Source organism: Pleurodeles waltl, chromosome 1_1 (assembly GCF_031143425.1).
Source record: "Pleurodeles waltl isolate 20211129_DDA chromosome 1_1, aPleWal1.hap1.20221129, whole genome shotgun sequence".
Classification (NCBI taxonomy): domain Eukaryota; kingdom Metazoa; phylum Chordata; class Amphibia; order Caudata; family Salamandridae; genus Pleurodeles; species Pleurodeles waltl.
In genome coordinates, this window is record NC_090436.1 from 340,539,414 (window position 1) to 340,563,826 (window position 24,413).

The window sequence follows — 24,413 nt, forward strand, 5'->3', positions numbered from 1 at the left end:
GGGTGGCATGGACAGGGGAGTGGTCACTCCCCTTTCCTTTATCCAGTTTCGCGCCAGAGCATGGGCTGGGGGTTCCCAGACCCGGTGTAGACTGGTTTATGCAAGGAGGGCACCATCTGTGCCCTCCAAAGCATTTCCAGAGGCCAGGAGAGGCTACTCCTCTCAGCCCCTTAACACCTATTTCCAAAGGGAGAGGGTGCAACACCCTCTCTCAGAGGAAATCCTTTGTTCTGCCTTCCTTGGACTGGGATGCCCAGGCCCAACGGGGACAGAAACCTGTCTGAGGGTTGGAAGCAGCGGTAGCTGCAGAGAAAACCACAGAGAGCTAGTTTGGCAGTACACGGGGTCCATGCTGGAGCCCCGGGGATGCATGGGATTGTCACCTCAATACCAGATTGATATTGGGGGACAATTCCATGATCTTAGACATGTTACATGGCCATGTTCGGAGTTACCATTGTGAAGCTACACATAGGTATTGACCTATATGTAGTGCATGCTTTTAATGGTGTCCCCACACTCACAAAGTCCAGGGAAATTGCCCTGAACAATGTGGGGGCACCTTGGCTAGTGCCAGGGTGCCCTCACACTAAGTAACTTTGCACCTAACAATATACTAGATGGGAAGAAATATTAAGGGAAGAAAAAGCGTTCACAACATTCCCCTCTTAATGGTAAAAGAAAGCAACCAAATAAAGGTTCGGTGCTCCCGGCCTGGGAGGATCCTCCCCTTCCTCCGAAACCGTATCTCAATGATACAACAAAATTTAATACAAAGACCAGGGCACTCGTAAATTAATTTATAGTTGTAAAGTCAAAATTCGTAATTCCTAAATTCATAACACAATGAACCAATTCAAATGGGACATGCAAGTGAAACAAAAAATCCCGAAGAAGTCCTTTGAGTGAAAGTTTCCCTTGACTTTTTCAAGGCTGCAAGAAATATTAGAAAAGCAAAATATGTACATATACTCAACAAACATACATGAATGTGTACATATAACAAGTCCCACAAACAATTTTGTATCTACAATACACTACAAGAAAGAGAACCCATAGTTATAAATACCCACATTATGAAGTAAAAAAGAAATTCTGATTATACAATTGAAGGTGCTGATACAATATAGAGTAAACCCAAGGAAACTTTACACCATCCGGTTTGGAGACAAAGGGAGGAAACAAGGCACAAACCGCAAGGAGAGTAGGCAATAGAATCATTACTGTGTACAAAAAACAAATTTATATGTCTAACTCAAAGCCAAACCCACAACCGACCCTAAGTGAGACCACGTACAATACTAACTGGTGCACTTCATATGCCAGAAATGTGTTGCCACGTAAGCAAAATATATATATAAATCCCAACGTAAAACCGCAGTGACCCCAAATAAAACATGAAGATCTAACCATACCTTGATTAGGTCTGACTCGGGAACCCTTAGTATCCCGGAATTCGTAGTAAAAATGCACTGTTGATACTACAGATAATTTATAGAATTAATTACAAGAAAAAGGCAAGCAAAAGAAACAAAACGTAAAATATATACACAAGAAAAGGGGAATTAAGATTAAAAAAACACCCTGTGACGTCACCCCCCAAAGTTAAACACTAGCACCTACCAAGATTGGCCCTCGTGTGTGGATGTCCGTATAAATCGAAGGTGTGAAAATAACACCTGAAACAATGAAACCGAAAGCGTTGAAACATTAACTCGCATATCCGTAGTAGCATCCTAAGAAAACACTGCGCTGACAGCGCAAACAGCAATCCAAATGCCCCCTCTCACCTCCAGTAACCGGCAAAGATATAATGGTGTATGGCGGAGCCAGAGAATACGGCTCCGAATCAACAGGTGGCGAGCCATACGAAGGTCCGCCATTTTTTATTTTATAGAGAAGGTAAAGCGTATACAATCTCTTAACGCGAGAAGAGAGTATTACCGCACTGCGTTCAGAAACTCGAACGCCAGCGAAACGTTTCACAAGAGAAAACGAGCGCCATCTTTAAAGAAAATGCTCGACTCTGGTACTATGAGAAATATTAGTTATTCCCATAAAACTCACCACTTAAATTGTACGCAAGCAGCGAAAAAACAAATTACTAGAATGCGTTGTCACCCTTATACACCTAACCTTCACTAAGTGAGGGTTAGACATATAGGTGATTTATAAGTTACTTAAGTGCAGTGTAAAATGGCTGTGAAATAACGTGGGCGTTATTTCACTCAGGCTGCAGTGGCAGTCCTGTGTAAGAATTGTCTGATCTCCCTATAGGTGGCAAAAAAAATGCTTCTGCCCATAGGGATCTCCTGGAACCCCAATACCCTGGGTACCTAGGTACCATATACTATGAAACTATAGGGGTGTTCCTGTGTGTCAATCAGAATTGGTAAAATGAGTCACTAGCCTGCAGGGACAATTTTAAAAGCAGAGAGAGCATGAACACTGAGGTTCGGGTTAGCAGAGCCTCAGTGATACAGTTAGGCACCACACAGGGAACACATACAGGGCACAACTTATGAGCACTGGGGTCCTGGCTAGCAGGATCCCAGTGACACAGGCAAAAACAAACATACATATAAGTAAAAAATGGGGGTGACATGCCAGGCAAGATGGTACTTTCCTACAAATTCCACCATGGCCACCATAGCAGGTGCGCTGCTGCACCGTGTCCCAACCCATCCTGAGACCCCACAGACCAGGAAGCTCCTACCACAGACCAAGATACAGACCAGACAGCAACAGCAGCAGCAGCAACTGGACTGGTGCCACCATCTGAGGACACACAGGAGACCAGCACCTCAACCCGTACAGGCCAACACCAGGCACCCAAACGGTCCCTTAGGCCCAGATATGACACTGGAACACCTGCCAAGACCAAGGCTCCCGCTAAGAAGGGACTATGACAAGAACTGTCCCCCAAGTGTGCCACGAAACCACCATCCCCACCGTGCAATAGCAACCCAAAAAAACATCAAATAACAGAAGGACATGTTACCACTGGCAACAATCGCTGAGACCAAGGAGCCAATATTGACATCCACCAGTAGCCCACTCCCATCACTGTAGAGAGTACCCTGACACCAAATAAAACACGTCACCAATGATAATGTCCCCTGTATCTTTGTTAAATCCAAGTGTCCCTACTCATCATCACCATCACTCTCATCCCCTCTCAGAGGAAGCAGCAGGCCACCACTATTCTACACATTTTCTCAGGGTCCTAGGCAGGGTTCCCCCAGAGATATGGAGGCAACTGAATTTAGCCTTCAGGAGACCTACAGTGCGCTCTATCGCCCTCCTAGTATGTCCATGGGCCTCATTATAATTCCTCTCTGCATCGGTCCTAGGATTCCTCACTGGTGTCAGGAGCCAATGCATGTTGGGGTAGCCAGAATCACCTGCAAAAGTGGGCAAAACAGGACTGTCACCGACAATCCTCAGTTGCAGACAGCCTTGCTGTCAGCTATGTGCCAAAAAGTGTCAGACACACTTACCTATGATCCACCCTCTGTCCCCTTGTAGTTGTTCCATCATGTGTGGCACACTTCTGTTCCTCAGCACAAAAGAGTCATGGACTGATCCAGGGGACATGGCATTCACATGTGAGATGTACTGGTCAGCAGTACACACCAATTGAATGTTCATGGAGTGAAAGTTCTTCCTGTTTTTGTACACCTGTTCATTTAATCTTGGGGGGATGAGAGCTATGTGGGTGCCATCAATGGCACCTATCACATGGGGAATGTTGGCAAAGGCATAAAAGTCTGATTTGATGGCAGGGAGTTCAGCACTTTGGGGAAACCTCACATAGGACTGCAGGTGTCGTACAAATGCATTCAGGAATCTGGACAGTATGAGGCTAAACAATGGATATGAAAAACCTGCACCCATGCCCACAGTCACCTGAAATGAGCATGTGGCCAGGAAATGGAGTGTGAATAGCACTTGCACTTCAGTAGGGATGTCATGCTGATTCCGATTAGCCGGTCTCAGTGCTGGATCCAGTAATGCACAAAGTTCATGAATAGCAGCACAATTGACTCTGTAATTGATAATGATGTGACGCTCCACCATGGTCTCCAAATCAACAAGTGTTCTGTACACCGATGGGGCCCTTCCTCACCACATGGGTCTGTACTTAGGAGGAGTGGAGAACACATGTGAGGAACACACATTCATCTGCTCAACATGTTGAATATTCAGCACTGCTGGCATACAAGTCAATGACACATATGCATAGAAGGATGTTAAATTGGAGTGACAAGTCCTCAGTGATACATCTGGACTGTTGTGGTGAGTAAATGTATATTTGTTAACATGTTTGAGGGCTGGGGACAATAGGGCCTGCGTGGGGCCAATGAAAAATTAATAACTGCGTAGTAATGTACAAAATGTCTGCCCTCTGTAATCAAGATATGTTGTAGTGGAAGTGACCTCATACCGCTAGCGGTTGTCGTAAAGGCGTAAGGCGGTGTTCACAGCTGTGCAACCATTCACTGGTTAACATGGTTGTCAATGGGCAATATGGGCTTATCATGAATGCCGCCGGCTGTGATGGTAAGCACCGCCGTGGAGCATACGCCATCTCGTCACCCCGGCCTTCACCACGGAGGAACTGGACAACCAGGTGGACGGGGTCCTACCACTGTACGCCAAGCTCTATGGTCGACCAGAGGTACAGGTGAGTAGGCGGTTTGGGGGGCATGAATGTGTGTAATGGTGGTAGATGGCTGCAAACATGTGTGCACAATTTGACACTGTACAGTCGTGAAATTCATGACATGCTGCATGTGTGAGGTCCTGTTATGCTGTTGTAAGTGTAAGGGACGTATAGCCAGATGTATCTAATGGGCATTGTCTGACCTCTGTGTTACTTTTTCTGTGTGTCCTATATAGGTCAGCGCCCATCAGAAGAGGGGACTCTGGCATGCCATCGCCAGGGAGGTGCAGACCCTTAGGGTCTATAACCGGTGGTGCACCCACTGCTAGAAGTGGTGGGAGGACCTGCAGCGCTGGGTGAGGAAGACCTGCGAGGTCAAGCTGGGGAAGTCCTCCCAACGAGGAAGGGGTGCCCGTCGGGCACTGACCCCCCTAATGCGCCGCATTCTGGCGGTGGCATATCAGGACTTGGATGGACGCTTGAAGTCTGCACAGCAGACACAAGGGGGTGAGTACAGAAACAATTGTATGCCTCCTTGATGGATGTGTGAGGGTGCTGTAGAACGTATGCTGTCTAGTGGCATATGTTCTACAGCAGGTCTGTTGTCATTTTACATATTGGCTCCCATGGGAAGTTAGATTGTAAGGGACAGGTCTGCAGTACTTCAGGATCTTCTGTGATGTTGGAAATGGCTGTAGAGCAGGGTTGTGGCCATTGGTCAGGGGCATAGCCATGTGATAGCGGTAGGTGCTGCATGGTGGTATATTTGCAAGGTGGGAGTATGTGTGAACCAGATATGTACCTCCATTCACCTGTTTACAAGTGTCTCCCCTGTTTTGTCTCCCCATCCCTGTTCTCTTGTGTTGTCTGTGTACATCAGCATCATCTGGCGAGGAAGCAATGGGACCGGCGAGTGGGGATGCAGCAGCCCACGGTTCCACTGAGGCAGAGTCAAGGACCCCAAGGGGACCAGTGGGTTGGAGGGCGAGGGGAGTACAATGGGGGGGCAACTACCTCTGGAGGTAGTGACTCTGATACCTCCTCCGATGGGAGATCCCTGGTGGTGGTCGACCCTAGTGGGCCCACCCATTCTGTGTCTCCTTCGCCCCTGGTACCTCATCCCCTGCCCCAGTCAGCCCTGCTGCCCTCACGGAGGAGGCTATTGACCTCCTGAGGACCATCTCTGTAGGGCAGACAACCATTGTTAATGTTAGGGGCTAGCATCCCAGGTGCAGCAGACCAATGCATACCTGGATGGCATTCACGGTGCTGTGCCTGGCCTACAGAGATCTTTTCAGGCTATGGCCTCCTCTTTGACGGCAGCCAGTGTCCCTGATCATTCCATCCCCCCTCCAACCACCTCTACACCATCCAGCACCCACTCCCTTGAGCCATGCACACACCTCAACACACAGGAAGCACATGGAAAAACACAAGAACCACACTTCCCACCACAGGCATACACACAGCCAACAGAAAAAGGCACACACACAACATCCACTTCCCCCAGTGTGTCCACCTCTTCCGCCTCCCTGTCTGTCACCTCTACATGCACACTCACAAGCACTGCACCCTCATTCACTGTTGCTGACCCCATTCTAGCAGTCACCACATCAGATATTAAGTCATGCACCCCAGACACCACACCTACACTCACCGCAATGACTTTACAGCACACTCACCAAACTTGCAGACACCCAGACAACATCCATATACACTGGCAGCCTGTCTTGTCCTACTGTGTCTACCCCCCTCCTCCCAAGACACTCAAACGTTCCCAGACACCCACCCAACACCCATCCACCATACCTCAGCATACTGTACAGTCACTTGCACCCACGTCACGCACACCTAAACCTGTCACGAGAACTCCCTCTACCTCCACTCCCACCCCTTACTCCAGGTACACCCCAACTGCTCCTAAAAAAACTTTTCCTATCCCCTGTTGACCTATTGGAACTCAATGGCCCACCCCGCCTCCTCCCTAAACGTGCCCACCTACTTGCCCTGTCCACTCCTCCCACGTCACCGACCACCCCTCTCCGCCTTCCCATTCCCATGCTACCTCCCCTGTGAGCAAGAGACCCCATGCTGGCCCAGGTACATCTGCCGCACTACAGCTCAAGGCCGCTCCACCACCTTCAAAGGCCAGACCCAAGCATCCTCCACCTCCCAAACGTAAACCAAAGTCCCCCCTCCCAGACGTACGTCCCCACCACCCTCCTGCCACTGTTCCTTGAGGTGCCTGGTGCCCCACTGATGCCCCTTTATGGTGGAGTACCATTTGCCCTTGTGGGAGCCAAGTTGGGGCCATCAGACTTTGTACTATGGACTGGCCATTGGCCTTCTGTTGCTCCTGTAGCATAATAAACGTTTAGGTGTCACTTTTGGTTTTGGCACACTCTGGATCCGTGGTTCATTGTTTCTTTGTGGGAGTGTAGTGCACATGTGTGTACTTTGGGCAGGTTGTCTTGGCCTTGTGTCGGGTAAGTACATCTTGTTCATGTGGGTATAGTTTGTGCTGTGCTGTTGTGAGAGGTTGTGGGTGCGTTCTGGGGTGGGTGGAGTGGGTGGGTATGTAACTGTGGCCTTTCTTTCCTTGTTTAGTAGGTTGCGGTACATACTGTCATCGATTTTGTCGGCGGTCTAAGTCGTGGAGGTATATGGCAAGGAGCAGGACTGCCATGATTTGCAACTCTCTCTCCATGTCTGCTTCGGTGTGTTGTGTGAGCCTACGGTGAGTGTTTCCTTTTATTTGGTTAGTTTCTCCCTGGCTTTGCTTGGTGGTGGTTCCTGCCCCGGAACTGACGGCGGTCTAGTGCTTCATTACTTGATGGGCGGGTGTGGCCTTTCTGTCGACCTGTGGGCAGCCTCTTCCATCATTGTGGGTACTCCTCTGCTGGCGATGAGTGGTTTTCAGGCTGCCTGTTTTTCATGTGCTTCATTATTTGGCGGCCCAGACCACCTGACTGTTGGCAATAGTTACCGCCACCACTGGCGGTGGAGTCTTTACCGCCGTGTTCATAATGAGGGCCCATATGTCCTTCATTGACAAATTCTTGTACCCTTTTATTTCTCTTGAAACATCCAGATTCAGCAATAACTCTGCTGCTCCATTACAAAAAGTTTTTGTTTGGTTTGACTACCTTACATTTTAAAAATTGCCAACCAACAAAGTGCCTGCCTGATATTTTAATAGGAGCTATGTCTATAATCCAAATGTTGTGATGTATTGAGGTTGTCTTTTGTGTAAAAATAAAAATAAAAAAAACAATAGAAGGAGGTGTAACTGGCATCTAAAATGTGTAATGTTTATTTCTAGCCGTACCAACAACCAGTGCCGGGGCTAGCAGTGACAGCACCATCACAAACGCAGCAACTGAAGAAGGTGGTGTCTCAGCAGTGGCGGACGATGTTAAGTCATATTGCTTGCTTATTGACAATTACTAATAAAGTCACTGCAAGGGTGTACTAGTGCTGTTGGCTCACTTGTGAACACCCTGCTTTAGCAGATACAGTGGAAGTTAAGTATTACTATCAATGGCCTCTTCTATCTACAACACAGCAGACAAAGGTTCATAAAATGAAATTAAACTATGAAGTGTTTTGCTTGTGGAAAAGTGAAAGAAGGAGAAAGGATAGGTTTAATATAACATGACTGAAAGGATGTGTGGGCGAAGGGGTGCATAATAATCATAAAGGTGGGTGATAAAAGGATGCATGGGTGGGTGAAGGATGGATTAAAGGGTATATGGGTAAAAGGATGCCTGCCCAGGTGGGTGAAAGGATGCCTGCCTGGATGGGTAAACAGAATCTTCAGGTGGGTTGGATCTCTTGGATGGGTTAATGGGTGAAAGGTTACAGGTGTATGTTTTGTGTAAATGGATGTTGGTGAAGGATTCGGTGAGAGCCATGTTTGGATTGTGGATGGTTTTAAATGTCGAAGGACTTGAAGAGAGAAAATAAAGCTTAAATAGTGTGTATCAAATTCAAGGGTGAAGAATAAGAGTAGTAAAAGAACAAATTTGCATTGATGAATGAATAAATGGTTGGAATGAAGAAACAAGGGAGCTCTTCTGGATAGGGGCATTCTTCTCACATACTTTACTTTCTTGGAATGTTTTTATCAAAGGTTTCATTCAAAGGGTTGGGTGGCATTTCTGACTATTCCATTGACTCACAGTTTTTTTTCAAGCAAGGCAGATAATATGCATCCGCTAATCAATCCTTTCTGCCTTCCTTCCTTCCTCCCTCCCTCCGCCATTTCATGTGCCACCCATGATGACCTGACAGCTGCATCGTTCAACTTGGCAGAAACGACATTGCAATGTTGTATGTGCAATGTGCGTCTGCTTAAGTTAAGTTAATCTGTCATTTATGTTCAAAGTTTTCAATGCATGGCATTGCAAACACAAGGTGTTTTCCCTTCCCTCCCAGTGCTCACTCACTTAGTCACTTCCTAGTACTTCACCCCTTTAATCTTTCTTAAGTTCTTTCCCATCCTTACGGAAAATTTGAAAAATCCATTCTTTGCTTGTGCCACATTTTTCTAGCCAAGGGATACAGAATTCATTTTGGCTTCCATAATGTATTTAAGTCTGTTCAAAATTTTCCCTTTCAACATCTGACAACTGTAGGAAAGTACCATCTTCCCTGGCATGTTACCCCCATTTTTACTTGTGTGTCAGTTTGTTTTTGCCTGTCTCACTGGGATCTTGCTAGCCAGGACCCCAGTGCTCATAGTTTGTGGCCTAAATGTGTTCCATGTGTGGTGCCTAACTGTCTCACGGAGACTCTGCTAACCAGAATCAGTGTTTATGCTCTCTCTGCTTTTAAAATTGTCACTGCAGGCTAGTGACCATTTTTACCAATTCTGATTGGTACACTGGAGAACCCTTATAATTCCCTAGTATATGTTACCTAGGTACCCAGGGTATTGCGGTTCCAGGAGATCCCTGTGGGCTGCAGCATTTCTTTTGCCACCCATAGGGAGCTCAGACAATTCTTACACAGGACTGCCACTGCAGCCTGAGTGAAATAACATCCACGTTATTTCACAGCCATTTTACACTGCACTTAAGAAACTTATAAGTCACCTATATGTCTAACCCTCACTTATTGAACGTTAGGTGCAAAGTTACTTAGTGTGAGGACACCCTGGCACTAGCCAAGGTGCCCCCACATTGTTCAGGGCAATTTCCCCAGACTTTGTGAGTGCGAGAACACCATTACATGCGTTCACAAAATATAGGTCAATACCTATTTGTAGCTTCACAATGGTAACTCCAAATATGGCCATGTAACATGTCTAAGATCATGGAATTGTTCTCCATGCCAAATATGGTATTAGGGTGCCAATCCCATGTATCCCCGGGGGCTGCAGCATGGACCCTTGGTACTGTCAAACTAGCTCTCTGGGGTTTTCACTGCTGCTACCGCTGCTGCCAGTCCCAGGAAGGCAGATCAAAGAATTTCCTCTGAGAGAGGATGTTACACCCTCTCCCTTTGGAAATAGGTGTTAAGGGCTGAAGAGGAGTAGCCTCCCCCAGCCTCTGCAAATGCTTTGAAGGGCACAGGTGGTGCCCTCCTTGCATAAGCCAGTCTACACCGGTTCAGGGAGCCCCCAGCCACTGCTTTGGTGCGAAATTGGACAAAGTAAAGGGGAGTGACCACTCCCATGTCCATCACCACCCCAGGGGTGGTGCCCAGAGCTCCTCCAGTGTGTCCCAGACCTCTGCCATCTTGAATGCAGAGGTGTGAGGGCACAATGAAGGCCTCTAAGTGGCCAGTGCCAGCAGGTGACGTCAGAGACCCCTCCTGATAGGTGCTTACCTGGTTAGGTAGCCAATCCTCCTCTGAGGGCTATTTAGGGTCTCTCCTGTAGGTTTATCGTCAGATAATGAATGCAAGAGCTCACCAGAGTTCCTCTGCATCTCCCTCTTCGACTTCTGCCAAGGATCGACCGCTGACTGCTCCAGGACGCCTGCAAAAACACAACAAAGTAGCAAGATGACTACCAGCAACATTGCAGCGCTTAATACTGCCAGCTTTCTCGACTGTTTCCTGGTGGTGCATGCTCTGAGGGCTGTCTGCCTTCACCCTGCACTGGAAGCCAAGAAGAAATCTCACGTGGGTCGACGGAATCTTCCCCCTGCTGACGCAGGCACCAAACTTCTGCATCACCGGTCCTCTGGGTCCCCTCTCATCTTGACGAGCGTGGTCCCTGGAACACAGGAGCTGGATCCTAGTGACCCCGACAGTCCAGTGGTCCTTCTGTCCAAATTTGGTGGAGGTAAGTCCTTGCCTCCCGACGCCAGACAGCAATCCTGTGTGCTGCGTGAACTGCAGCTGCTAGGGCTTCTGTACACTTTTACAAGGAATCCTTCATGCACAGCACAGCTCAGGTCCCCAGCACTCCGTCCTGCATTGCTCAACTGCTCAGATTTCTTTAATGCCTGCTCAAGTGCTTTTGCTGGTGCTGCCTGCTTCTGCACGGGCTCTCTGAGCTGCTGAGCGCCCCCTCTGTCTCGTCCTCCAAGGGGCGACCTCCTGGTCCTTCCTGGGCCCGGGCAGCACCCATTTTCTTCAACCACAACCTTTGCAGCTAGCAAGGCTTGTTTGCAGTCCTTCTGTGTGGAAACAACTCTGCATCCTCAAGCATGCCATGGGACATCTTCTGTGCAAAGGAGAAGTTCCTGGCTCCTTCTATTGTTGCAGAATCTTCAGCTTCTTCCACCCAGAGGCAGCCCTTTTGCACCTTCGTCCAGGGTTTAGTGGGCTCCTGTCCCCCCCGGACACTTGCGTGACTCTTGGACTTGGTCCCCTTCCTTTACAGGTCCTCAGGGCCAGGAATCCATCTTCAGTGATTTGCATTCAGTTGTTGCCATTGCAGAATCTCCTATCACAACTTTAGTGTGTTTCTGGGGAAGTAGGCTAAATTTACTCCTACTTTTCAGGGTCTTGGGGTGGGGTATATTGAACACCCTTAGTGTTTTCTTACACTCCCATTGACCCTCTACGCACTACACTAGGCCTGGGGTCCATTTGTGGTTTGCATTCCACTTTCTTAGTATATGGTTTGTGTTGCCCTTAGGCCTATTGCATCCTATTGTATTTTACTGTGTTTGTACTACTCCTCTAACTCTTTACGTACCTGATCTTGGTTTCTGTGTGTATTTTGTGTGTTTTACTTACCTCCTGAGGGAGTATATCCTCTGAGATATTTTTGGCACATTGTCACTAAAATAAAGTACCTTTATTTTTAGTAACTCTGAGTATTGTGTTTCTTATGATATAGTGCTATATGATGTAAGTGGTATAGTAGGAGCTTTGCATATGTCCTAGTTCAGCCTAATCTGGTCTGCTATAGCTACCTCTATCAGCCTAGGCTGCTAGAACACGACTAATCTTCTAATAAGGGATAAATGGACCTGGCACAAGGGGTAAGTACCATCAGGTACCCACTATAAGCCAGGCCAGCCTCCTACACCAACCACAGTGACTCACACTTCCAGCCATACCTTAGACACAAGATGATGATGATGATGAATTGATCAGTAAAACCTCTGCTCTACGTACTCAGCCTAATCCCCTCTACCTTACCCTGCAGTCGAGTAAGGTAAGATTCCTTTCCTTACTGCAAAGCAAATCTATTTTGTTGATAAAAAAGTAATTATTACAAAGTGTGGTGGAGGAGGGTGATGAGTACAGTGGGTTAAATGGTTAAGTGGGACTAAGTAAGTACCTTGACTTTCGTGAATGGCCTAGGCTGTGACAAACGTGCCAATTACAAAATATATATATATATACTATATATATATATATATATATATATATATATATATATATATATATATATATTTATATATATATATATATAGATATATATATATATATCATTCCTTAATCGTTTCCCTGTACTGCAGTACATCGCTTTTTGCACTGTCTACTTAAGGCGGACAGGATGTCTGCATGATTGATTTTATTATAGAATGTGGCGTGTATCATTCTTAGTATTCTTCTGCCTTGAAGTCAATGTAAAATTGAAAGGCATTTTGGAGAAGAGCAGGGCCATTGGAGTAGGATAATTTTCTAGTAGAGCTGCAGACAGTAACCAGTAGGACTAGCGCACCAGCTGAGCTAGCATGCCTCAATTAATTTAGAACAACAGGAGAGAGAAGAATACTTGTACTCCATAGTGCATAATGGCTGTGACTCTAATCACCTCAAAATTGAATGGCCTGAGGTGACCAGCAAATGCACTGCTACTGTGACACAACATGATTTAAAACAATTATTTTGCACAGAGCATTGTTCACACTTTCTCTTTTTTCTTTCTTAATATCGTTTTTCCTGCTGGTCCACCATCAAAGCAGGAAATAGCAGCCTGGCTGCAGGCACAGAAGCTGAAGGCCATCAAGGCAGTATAACAGTGGCTGATGGTTCTTGAGGAGGAGGCGGCGGCTACATCAGCTGCTGCCAATGCCCAGAGACCCTGTCAACACCCAGCACCTTTTACTTCACACTGCTGCCTTTTAGTCCAGTGTGTTTTTAAAATCTGCTGATAGTGTATAACAATTACTTATGTGGTTAAGTATCCTTGTCCTACTACTCTCCTAGTCTCTGCACTGCATTCTGCAACTATATGTGACCCATAAGGAGTGGGAGGGAGATTTGCCATTTTCTATTATATTACCTTAAAGTACAGCAATGCTCCAAAGTTCTCTTACCTGATTAGATGAAAGTAAGGGCTGTGTGGATTTCCAAAGGTGCAATGGTGGTGTAGTAGTAGCATGCTAGTGCACTAACAGTGAAGGCATCGGAAACGAGGTCCCATTCCACATAGTTGAACTCAAATGAAGATCCTGCACACTGAGTTGGCGTTGCTTCCACCACATCCGCCCCACCAAGTGTGTCATTCATCAGTGGTGTAAAGGATTAAATCACACCTCAATAAATCACACAGCCCAGGGGAAGACGGTTAGGGATTTGATGAATGAGAAAGGGATTTAAGTAAAGGTGTGACAAAAAGATGAACACTACACAAACATAATATTCACCTGGGCAATGATCAGCAGCCAGTTGTAAAAGGAATAGAAAAAAATAAATGAGTATTACACAGTTAACTTAACATTCCATCAGCCCCAGAGGGGCCCAAGTTTTTTCATATAAAAATGTTCTGTTACCTTTGTTTGCAAAATAGTAAATATAATTAATGCTAACACACACAGTTCTAAAAAAAAGATTAAAAGAAAAAGTCTGTATTGCCAAATTGGGTGGTGCATCTGCATTCTTCTTGGATTTCCCCTTCAATCTTGAGTGCCTGCCTGAAGTGGTACGATAAGGTAAGCATGAGTGTTATAGTGCAGGGGAAGAGATTAGAAGGCCTGCGGATTGTAAAACAGAAATGACTATGATGATCATGAAATTGTAGAAAGAAGAAGGATAGAATGGAAGGTAAGCTTCATGAGGAGTAGTTTACCAAGAAGACTCAGAAGTCGCAGAGCAAGAACAAAGTCCTTTTCAATCATTCATTTTATGACTGATGTGCGATCAATTAAGTGAGAACAATTAAAACAAACAACAATCACAGACAAGTAGCTGCATATATTGGGAAGATCAAACTCACAACTGTCATGATCATCATAAACTTTTGCCTAGAGCAAGTGCATAATGTGACATTATCCATCACATGTCTGTCTCCTTCAGTTGCCTACAACAACATCCCTGCCCCCAACCCAACCAAATAGTTTCAAATTTGAGTAAGCCAGCACACACACGCAGCAGCATTGCATTTCTCAAATCAAGTAATCAATGCACCTCTCACCAGTCCACAGATTGGAGTAAGCCTTTTAGACTCATCATCATCCATGTTGATTTCCATGAAGTCGATAACTTCCTTCTTCTGTCAGTTGTTTAAGTTGAACATTCATTCTCTGAGTCCTTCCATCATCCTTCTCACTCTGAATAAAGATTATGACCAACTCATTACCAACTCCTCCCGAAAGTCACAGTGTCCCAACTCAATTTAGTTAGAGCTACCTGTAGTGCATAACTGTGTTTAACAACAAGAGAAACATTGAGTAGCTTTTTTCTGTCGACTAGATTTGTATTTGTTAGGTAAATGGACTGGTCGGGTCTTTAATGAATGTGAACCAGAAAATAAAGCACCAGAAAACGAAGCAGTGTGAAACCGCAGGCAAACAAATCTTACTAAGTGTCAAAGGGGAAGGACAAAAAAAATCATCTTCAGGAAAAAAAACATTAGGCCACCAACATTGTAAATCAATCACAACACAAACACAATCAAGTATAATAATTATAGTTAAACAAAAACACTCACTCTCACTATCTGCCAACACTAGACATGAATCACCTGAACCATTTCAACATTGAAACAAGAATCCCTCATATCACTTGTTGGGGCATAGCATTACTTACCTGTTCCAATTAAGCATGGTGAGACATTGCTGATCTTCTTCATGAAATGAAACACAAATTGGCAAGTAAGTTGTAAATCAAAAATCTGGTGCAGTCATGCTAGGGAGTAAAAGAAAGGATAGGCACAGGATTGAGGCAGGCATTGTCTCTCCTATGTCCTTGAAGTGATTTTGGGGGTGGGCGGGGGGCTTCTTCAGTGCACATTGGTCCAACTCCATTCCGGCCATTCATGTGCCTAAAATGGTTGTGGTTCATTAGTCATTGAGACAGAAACAAACAAAGCATAAAAGAATAATGTTCTCCCAGCTAGGTGTTTCTTTTTTTTCTCAAAGCAGTTTGTCAATAGAAAAAAGAAGACAGTGCTATGTGGCCCAGGTCTACTCAATAGTCAGGGAAGTAGAGTTCATCCTCATACTCAGGTGGTTCCCCCGGAAGTTGGTCAGCTAACACACTACCATGACCTGAGTCTGACCAGTCACCCTCATCTACCTCCTGTTGTGCTTTAGGTATGCTGTAATTTGGGGTATAAACTGCTGATTAATTTTGATCATAGTCAACCTCTTGATGTTTTGTGGTGAGAGACTGGTCCTTCTCACTGTGCAACTATACCAGCTGCACTGAACACAAGCTCAGCAGACACACTGGCTACAGAAAAAGGAAGATACTTTATTGCCAGAATGCTGAGCATTGGCCATTGAAGCCTCTTCCCATACCAATACACCAGTGGGTTTTGATCCAGATAGACCGCAGTTGGGTCTTCAAGGTAGGACTGGAACATCTTCTCAATAGCCACTGGTTCTCCACCTTGCTCAACCTCTTTTGCCTTATCCTCTGCAGTGGACTTAAGCCCTGCCTTTAGAAACCAATCACATGCAGATTTTGGGACTGCTGCACCTGTTCCTGTTATTTTTGCTGGTGTTGGATTTGGCTGCCAACAGTCCTGTCCAGAGGCTCTATGGAAGTTGTAGGCTGCACCCCAGAACTTCTGCCCCTGAATGGGCCTCTAATTCCCAGACATTATTTTTCTAGGTTGCTGGCTTGCTCAGCAATCCAGTACTTGTAGGTTGAAACATCCCTGTCTGAAAAAGGAATAAAAGTGGCAAGTAATTGTTTGTATTATAGGTCAAGAATTGTGGCACAGATGTAATGTTTGGCAGCATAGGTGGCGGCCACTCTGTCAGGAGCTTGGCAGACTGAGTTTTCTGTCCACCAAACTCACAACTTTGCAGAATCGTATTAACAAATAAGCGAAGGATTAAGCTGTCCGCCAATTCCTGCACATTTGTTTTTTATGCACACCTGCATACATTTCAAACACGTCCTTTAGCTGTTTCTGCAGCATATGCAATAATGGGATAGCTTGGCCCATGGTACAGTCCTCCTTGCTGACTTCCCGTGTGAAAATTTAAAAAGTAACCAGCATCTGTGTCAGGCATTTGACCGAGCCCCATTGGTCCATCTCAATGATCTTTCCTTTCACAGTTGCATCCCCCCCTTGCATGACATATTCATTAATCGGTCATTTCTGCTCGAACAGATGTTGAAACAAGCATTAACCCCTTCTGTGCCGCGGACGTAGTGGTTACGTCCTGCGGCACAGTGCTGCTGTGCCGAGGACGTAACCACTACGTCCTCGGCACACAGCCCAGAGGGAGCGCTCTCGCTCCCTCTGTGGGGTTCCCCCCCACCCCCCCAAGTCAGGGATGGAAGGGGAAGCCCTTCCCCTCCCACCCCCGACCCCCCCCAACCCCCCCTGTGACGTCAGCGCGCGAGCGCGCGCTGATTAGTCACAGGGTCTCCCCCATCGCGCTGGAAGCAGAGCTTCCAGCGCGATTGAAAAAGAAATGCTTTTGCATTTCTTTTTCAATCCCATGGGGGAGGCCCCGAGAGGCTTCAAAGGGAAGGAAATGTATTTCCTTCCCTTTGAAGTCTCTCACAGGTTTCAAAAGCCGGATTTCTTGCAATCCGGCTTTTGAAACCCCACTAGACACCAGGGATTTTTATTTTTTTCTTGAAATTGGCAAAAGGGAGCGACCCCTTGGGCAAGGGTCGCTCCCAGGGGGGCATTTTTTTAGGAAGGCCTTTTCTGCCCCCCTGGGGGCAGATTGGCCTATTATTAGGCCGATCTGCCCCCAGGGGGGGCAGAAACCTCTAGGCACCAGGGACCATTTTTTTTTTTTCTTTTTTTTTGTGATGAATTCTTTTTTTTTAGGTGGGGAGCGATCCCTTAGGCAAGGGTCGCTCCCCTACGGGGCAATATATATTTAGGCCATTTCTGCCCCCCTTGGGGGCAGATTGGCCTATTTTGATAAGGCCAATCTGCCCCCAAGGGGGGCAGAAACCATTAGACACCAGGGAGTTTGTTTTTGCGCGCGAATGTCACGCAACAAAGCGACCCCTTTGGCAAGGGTCGCTCCCAGGGGGGGCAATTTTTTGGGAAGGCCTTTTCTGCCCCCCCTGGGGGCAGATCGGCCTATTATTAGGCCGATCTGCCCCCAGGGGGGGAAGAAACCTCAAGGCGCCAGGGCAAATTTTTTTTTTGTGTTTTTTTTTTTTGTTCTTTTTTTTTTTTTAGAGATGGGGAGCGACCCATCAGGCAAGGGTCGCTCCCCTGGGGGGCAAATTGTATTTAGACCATTTCTGCCCCCCTGGGGGCAGATTGGCCGATTTTAGGTCAATCTGCCCCCAAGGGGGCAGAAACCACTAGGCACCGGGGATTTGTTTTTTGGCGCCAATGTCACACAGGGGGAGCGACCCCGTAGGCAAGGGTCGCTCCCGGGGGGGGGGTGGGGGGGCAAATTTATTTTAGGCCATTTCTGCCCCCCCGGGGGACAGATCGGCCTATTATTAGGCCGAACTGCCCCAGGGGGGGGCAGAACACTCTAGGCGCCAGGGCAATTTTTTTTTTGTGTTTTTTTTTTTTGTTGTTTCTTTTTTTAGAGATGGGGAGCGACCCATCAGGCAAGGGTCGCTCCCCTGGGGGGGCAAATTGTATTTAGACCATTTCTGCCCCCCTGGGGGCAGATTGGCCAATTTTAGGTCAATCTGCCCCCAAGGGGGCAGAAACCACAAGGCACCGGGGATTTGTTTTTTGGCTCCAATGTCACGCAGGGGGAGCGACCTCGTAGGCAAGGGTCGCTCCCGGGGGGGGGGTGTGCCGGTTGGGGGGGCAAATTTATTTTAGGCCATTTCTGCCCCCCCGGGGGACAGATCAGCCTATTTTTAGGCCGAACTGCCCCCGGGGGGGGGGGGGCAGAACACTCTAGGCGCCAGGGCAATTTTTTTTTTGTGTTTTTTTTTTTTGTTGTTTCTTTTTTTAGAGATGGGGAGCGACCCATCAGGCAAGGGTCGCTCCCCTGGGGGGGCAAATTGTATTTAGACCATTTCTGCCCCCCTGGGGGCAGATTGGCCAATTTTAGGTCAATCTGCCCCCTAGGGGGCAGAAACCACTAGGCACCGGGGATTTGTTTTTTGGCGCCAATGTCACGCAGGGGGAGCGACCCCGTAGGCAAGGGTCGCTCCGGGGGGGGGTGTGGGGGTTGGGGGGGCAAATTTATTTTAGGCCATTTCTGCCCCCCCGGGGGACAGATCGGCCTATTATTAGGCCGAACTGCCCCCGGGGGGGGGGCAGAACACTCTAGGCGCCAGGGCAATTTTTTTTTTTGTGTTTTTTTTTTTTGTTGTTTCTTTTTTTAGAGATGGGGAGCGACCCATCAGGCAAGGGTCGCTCCCCTGGGGGGGCAAATTGTATTTAGACCATTTCTGCCCCCCTGGGGGCAGATTGGCCAATTTTGGGTCAATCTGCCCCCAAGGGGGCAGAAACCACAAGGCACCGGGGATTTGTTTTTTGGCGCCAATGTCACGCAGGGGGAGCGACCCCGTAGGCAAGGGTCGCTCCCGGGGGGGGGGGTGTGGGGGTTGGGGGGGCAAATTTATTTTAGGCCATTTCTGCCCCCCCGGGGGACAGATCGGCCTATTTTTAGGCCGAACTGCCCCCGGGGGGGGGGGCAGAACACTCTAGGCACCAGGGCAATTTTTTTTTTGTGTTTTTTCTTTTTGTTGTTTCTTTTTTTAGAGATGGGGAGCGACCCATCAGGCAAGGGTCGCTCCCCTGGGGGGGCAAATTGTATATAGACCATTTCTGCCCCCCTGGGGGCAGATTGGCCAATTTTAGGTCAATCTGCCCCCTAGGGGGCAGAAACCACTAGGCACCGGGGATTTGTTTTTTGGCGCCAATGTCACGCAGGGGGAGCGACCCCGTAGGCAAGGGTCGCTCCCGGGGGGGGTGGAGGTTGGGGGGGCAAATTTATTTTAGGCCATTTCTGCCCCCCCGGGGGACAGATCGGCCTATTATTAGGCCGAACTGCCCCCGGGGGGGGGCAGAACACTCTAGGCGCCAGGGCAATTTTTTTTTTGTGTTTTTTTTTTTTGTTGTTTCTTTTTTTAGAGATGGGGAGCGACCCATCAGGCAAGGGTCGCTCCCCTGGGGGGGCAAATTGTATTTAGACCATTTCTGCCCCCCTGGGGGCAGATTGGCCAATTTTGGGTCAATCTGCCCCCAAGGGGGCAGAAACCACAAGGCACCGGGGATTTGTTTTTTGGTGTCACGCAGGGGGAGCGACCCCGTAGGCAAGGGTCGCTCCCGGGGGGGGGGGTGGGGGTTGGGGGGGGCAAATTTATTTTAGGCCATTTCTGCCCCCCCGGGGGACAGATCGGCCTATTTTTAGGCCGAACTGCCCCCGGGGGGGGGGGCAGAACACTCTAGGCGCCAGGGCAATTTTTTTTTTGTGTTTTTTCTTTTTGTTGTTTCTTTTTTTAGAGATGGGGAGCGACCCATCAGGCAAGGGTCGCTCCCCTGGGGGGGCAAATTGTATTTAGACCATTTCTGCCCCCCTGGGGGCAGATTGGCCAATTTTAGGTCAATCTGCCCCCTAGGGGGCAGAAACCACTAGGCACCGGGGATTTGTTTTTTGGCGCCAATGTCACGCAGGGGGAGCGACCCCGTAGGCAAGGGTCGCTCCGGGGGGGGGGTGTGGGGGTTGGGGGGGCAAATTTATTTTAGGCCATTTCTGCCCCCCCGGGGGACAGATCGGCCTATTATTAGGCCGAACTGCCCCCGGGGGGGGGGCAGAACACTCTAGGCGCCAGGGCAATTTTTTTTTTTGTGTTTTTTTTTTTTGTTGTTTCTTTTTTTAGAGATGGGGAGCGACCCATCAGGCAAGGGTCGCTCCCCTGGGGGGGCAAATTGTATTTAGACCATTTCTGCCCCCCTGGGGGCAGATTGGCCAATTTTGGGTCAATCTGCCCCCAAGGGGGCAGAAACCACAAGGCACCGGGGATTTGTTTTTTGGCGCCAATGTCACGCAGGGGGAGCGACCCCGTAGGCAAGGGTCGCTCCCGGGGGGGGGGGTGTGGGGGTTGGGGGGGCAAATTTATTTTAGGCCATTTCTGCCCCCCCGGGGGACAGATCGGCCTATTTTTAGGCCGAACTGCCCCCGGGGGGGGGGGCAGAACACTCTAGGCACCAGGGCAATTTTTTTTTTGTGTTTTTTCTTTTTGTTGTTTCTTTTTTTAGAGATGGGGAGCGACCCATCAGGCAAGGGTCGCTCCCCTGGGGGGGCAAATTGTATATAGACCATTTCTGCCCCCCTGGGGGCAGATTGGCCAATTTTAGGTCAATCTGCCCCCTAGGGGGCAGAAACCACTAGGCACCGGGGATTTGTTTTTTGGCGCCAATGTCACGCAGGGGGAGCGACCCCGTAGGCAAGGGTCGCTCCCGGGGGGGGTGGAGGTTGGGGGGGCAAATTTATTTTAGGCCATTTCTGCCCCCCCGGGGGACAGATCGGCCTATTATTAGGCCGAACTGCCCCCGGGGGGGGGCAGAACACTCTAGGCGCCAGGGCAATTTTTTTTTTGTGTTTTTTTTTTTGTTGTTTCTTTTTTTAGAGATGGGGAGCGACCCATCAGGCAAGGGTCGCTCCCCTGGGGGGGCAAATTGTATTTAGACCATTTCTGCCCCCCTGGGGGCAGATTGGCCAATTTTGGGTCAATCTGCCCCCAAGGGGGCAGAAACCACAAGGCACCGGGGATTTGTTTTTTGGCGCCAATGTCACGCAGGGGGAGCGACCCCGTAGGCAAGGGTCGCTCCAGGGGGGGGGGTGTGGGGGTTGGGGGGGCAAATTTATTTTAGGCCATTTCTGCCCCCCCGGGGGACAGATCGGCCTATTTTTAGGCCGAACTGCCCCCGGGGGGGGGGCAGAACACTCTAGGCGCCAGGGCAATTTTTTTTTTGTGTTTTTTCTTTTTGTTGTTTTTTTTTTTAGAGATGGGGAGCGACCCATCAGGCAAGGGTCGCTCCCCTGGGGGGGCAAATTGTATTTAGACCATTTCTGCCCCCCTGGGGGCAGATTGGCCAATTTTAGGTCAATCTGCCCCCTAGGGGGCAGAAACCACTAGGCACCGGGGATTTGTTTTTTGGCGCCAATGTCACGCAGGGGGAGCGACCCCGTAGGCAAGGGTCGCTCCCGGGGGGGGTGGAGGTTGGGGGGGCAAATTTATTTTAGGCCATTTCTGCCCCCCCGGGGGACAGATCGGCCTATTATTAGGCCGAACTGCCCCCGGGGGGGGCAGAACACTCTAGGCGCCAGGGCAATTTTTTTTTTGTGTTTTTTTTTTTTGTTGTTTCTTTTTTTAGAGATGGGGAGCGACCCATCAGGCAAGGGTCGCTCCCCTGGGGGGGCAAATTGTATTTAGACCATTTCTGCCCCCCTGGGGGCAGATTGGCCAATTTTAGGTCAATCTGCCCCCTAGGGGGCAGAAACCACTAGGCACCGGGGATTTGTTTTTTGGCGCCAATGTCACGCAGGGGGAGCGACCCCGTAGGCAAGGGTCGCTCCCGGGGGGGGTGGAGGTTGGGGGGGCAAATTTATTTTAGGCCATTTCTGCCCCCCCGGGGGACAGATCGGCCTATTATTAGGCCGAACTGCCCCCGGGGGGGGGCAGAACACTCTAGGCGCCAGGGCAATTTTTTTTTTGTGTTTTTTTTTTTTGTTGTTTCTTTTTTTAGAGATGGGGAGCGACCCATCAGGCAAGGGTCGCTCCCCTGGGGGGGCAAATTGTATTTAGACCATTTCTGCCCCCCTGGGGGCAGATTGGCCAATTTTAGGTCAATCTGCCCCCAAGGGGGCAGAAACCACTAGGCACCGGGGATTTGTTTTTTGGCGCCAATGTCACGCAGGGGGAGCGACCCCGTAGGCAAGGGTCGCTCCCGGGGGGGCGGTGGGGGTTGGGGGGGCAAATTTATTTTAGGCCATTTCTGCCCCCCCGGGGGACAGATCGGCCTATTATTAGGCCGAACTGCCAACGGGGGGGAGCAGAACACTCTAGGCGCCAGGGCAATTTTTTTTTGTGTTATTTTTTTTTGTTGTTTCTTTTTTTAGAGATGGGGAGCGACCCATCAGGCAAGGGTCGCTCCCCTGGGGGGGCAAATTGTATTTAGACCATTTCTGCCCCCCTGGGGGCAGATTGGCCAATTTTAGGTCAATCTGCCCCCAAGGGGGCAGAAACCACTAGGCACCAGGGATTTGTTTTTTAGCGCCAATGTCACGCAGGGGGAGCGACCCCGCAGGCAACGGTCGCTCCCGGGGGGGGGGGGGGGGGTTGGTGGGGCAAATTTATTTTAGGCCATTTCTGCCCCCCCGGGGGACAGATCGGCCTATTATTAGGCCGAACTGCCCCCCGGGGGGGGGCAGAACACTCTAGGCACCAGGGCAATTTTTTTTTTGTGTGTTTTTTTTTTTGTTGTTTCTTTTTTTAGAGATGGGGAGCGACCCATCAGGCAAGGGTCGCTCCCCTGGGGGGGCAAATTGTATTTAGACCATTTCTGCCCCCCTGGGGGCAGATTGGCCAAATTTAGGTCAATCTGCCCCCAAGGGGGCAGAAACCACTAGGCACCGGGGATTTGTTTTTTGGCGCCAATGTCACGCAGGGGGAGCGACCCCGTAGGCAAGGGTCGCTCCCGGGGGGGGGATGGGGGTTGGGGGGACAAATTTATTTTAGGCCATTTCTGCCCCCCCGGGGGACAGATCGGCCTATTATTAGGCCGAACTGCCCCTGGGGGGGGCAGAAACCTCTAGGCGCCAGGGGAATTTTTCTTTTTTTTCTTTTTTTTTTTCTTTGTATTTTTTTTTTTAGAGATGGGGAGCGACCCATCAGGCAAAAGTCGCTCCCCTGGGGGCCAAATTGTATTTAGGCCATTTCTGCCCCCCTTGGGGGCAGATTGGCTGAGTTTAGGTCAACCTGCCCCCAAGGGGGCAGAAACCACTAGGCACCGGGGATTTGTTTTTTGGTGCCAATGTCACGCATGGGGAGCGACCCCGTAGGCAAGGGTCGCTCCCGGCGGGGGAGGGTGGGGGTTGGGGGGGCAAATTTATTTTAGGGCATTTCTGCCCCCCCCCCCCTGGGGCCGGCTGAGCTACAGGCCAAACACCACAGGTAGGCACCTTGCAAAAAACACCTCTGTTTTCTGTGAAAAAATATGTTGTGTCCACGTTGTGTTTTGGGCCATTTCCTTTTGTGGGCGCTAGGCCTACCCACAGAAGTGATGTACCATTTTTATCGAGAGACTTAGGGGAACGCTGGGTGGAAGGAAATTTGTGGCTCCTCTCAGATTCCAGAACTTTCTGTCACCGAAATGAGAGGAAAAAGTGTTTTTTGGGCCAAATTTTGATGTTTGCAAAGGATTCTGGGTAACATAACCTGGTCAGAGCCCCGCAAGTCACCCCATCTTGGATTCCCCTGGGTTTCTAGTTTTCAAAAATGCACTGGTTTGCTAGGTTTCCTCAGGTGTCGGCTGAGCTACAGGCCAAAATCCACAGGTAGGCACTGCTTTTTATAAAAAAATGTGATGTGTCCACGTTGTGTTTTGGGCCCTTTCCTTTCGTGGGCGCTAGTCCTACCCACACAAGTGAGGTATCATTTTTATCGGGAGACTTGGGGGAACGCTGGGTAGAAGGAAATTTGTGGCTCCTCTCAGATTCCAGAACTTTCTGCCACAGAAATGTGAGTAACGTGTATTTTTAGCCAAATTTTGAGGTTTGCAAAGGATTCTGGGTAACAGAACCTGGTCCGAGCCCCGCAAGTCACCCCTCCTTGGATTCCCCTAGGTCTCTAGTTTTCAGAAATGCACAGGTTTGGTAGGTTTCCCTAGGTGCCGGCTGAGCTAGAGGCCAAAATCTACAGGTAGGCACTTTGCAAAAAACACCTCTGTTTTTTTCCAAAATTTAGGATGTGTCCACGTTGCGCTTTG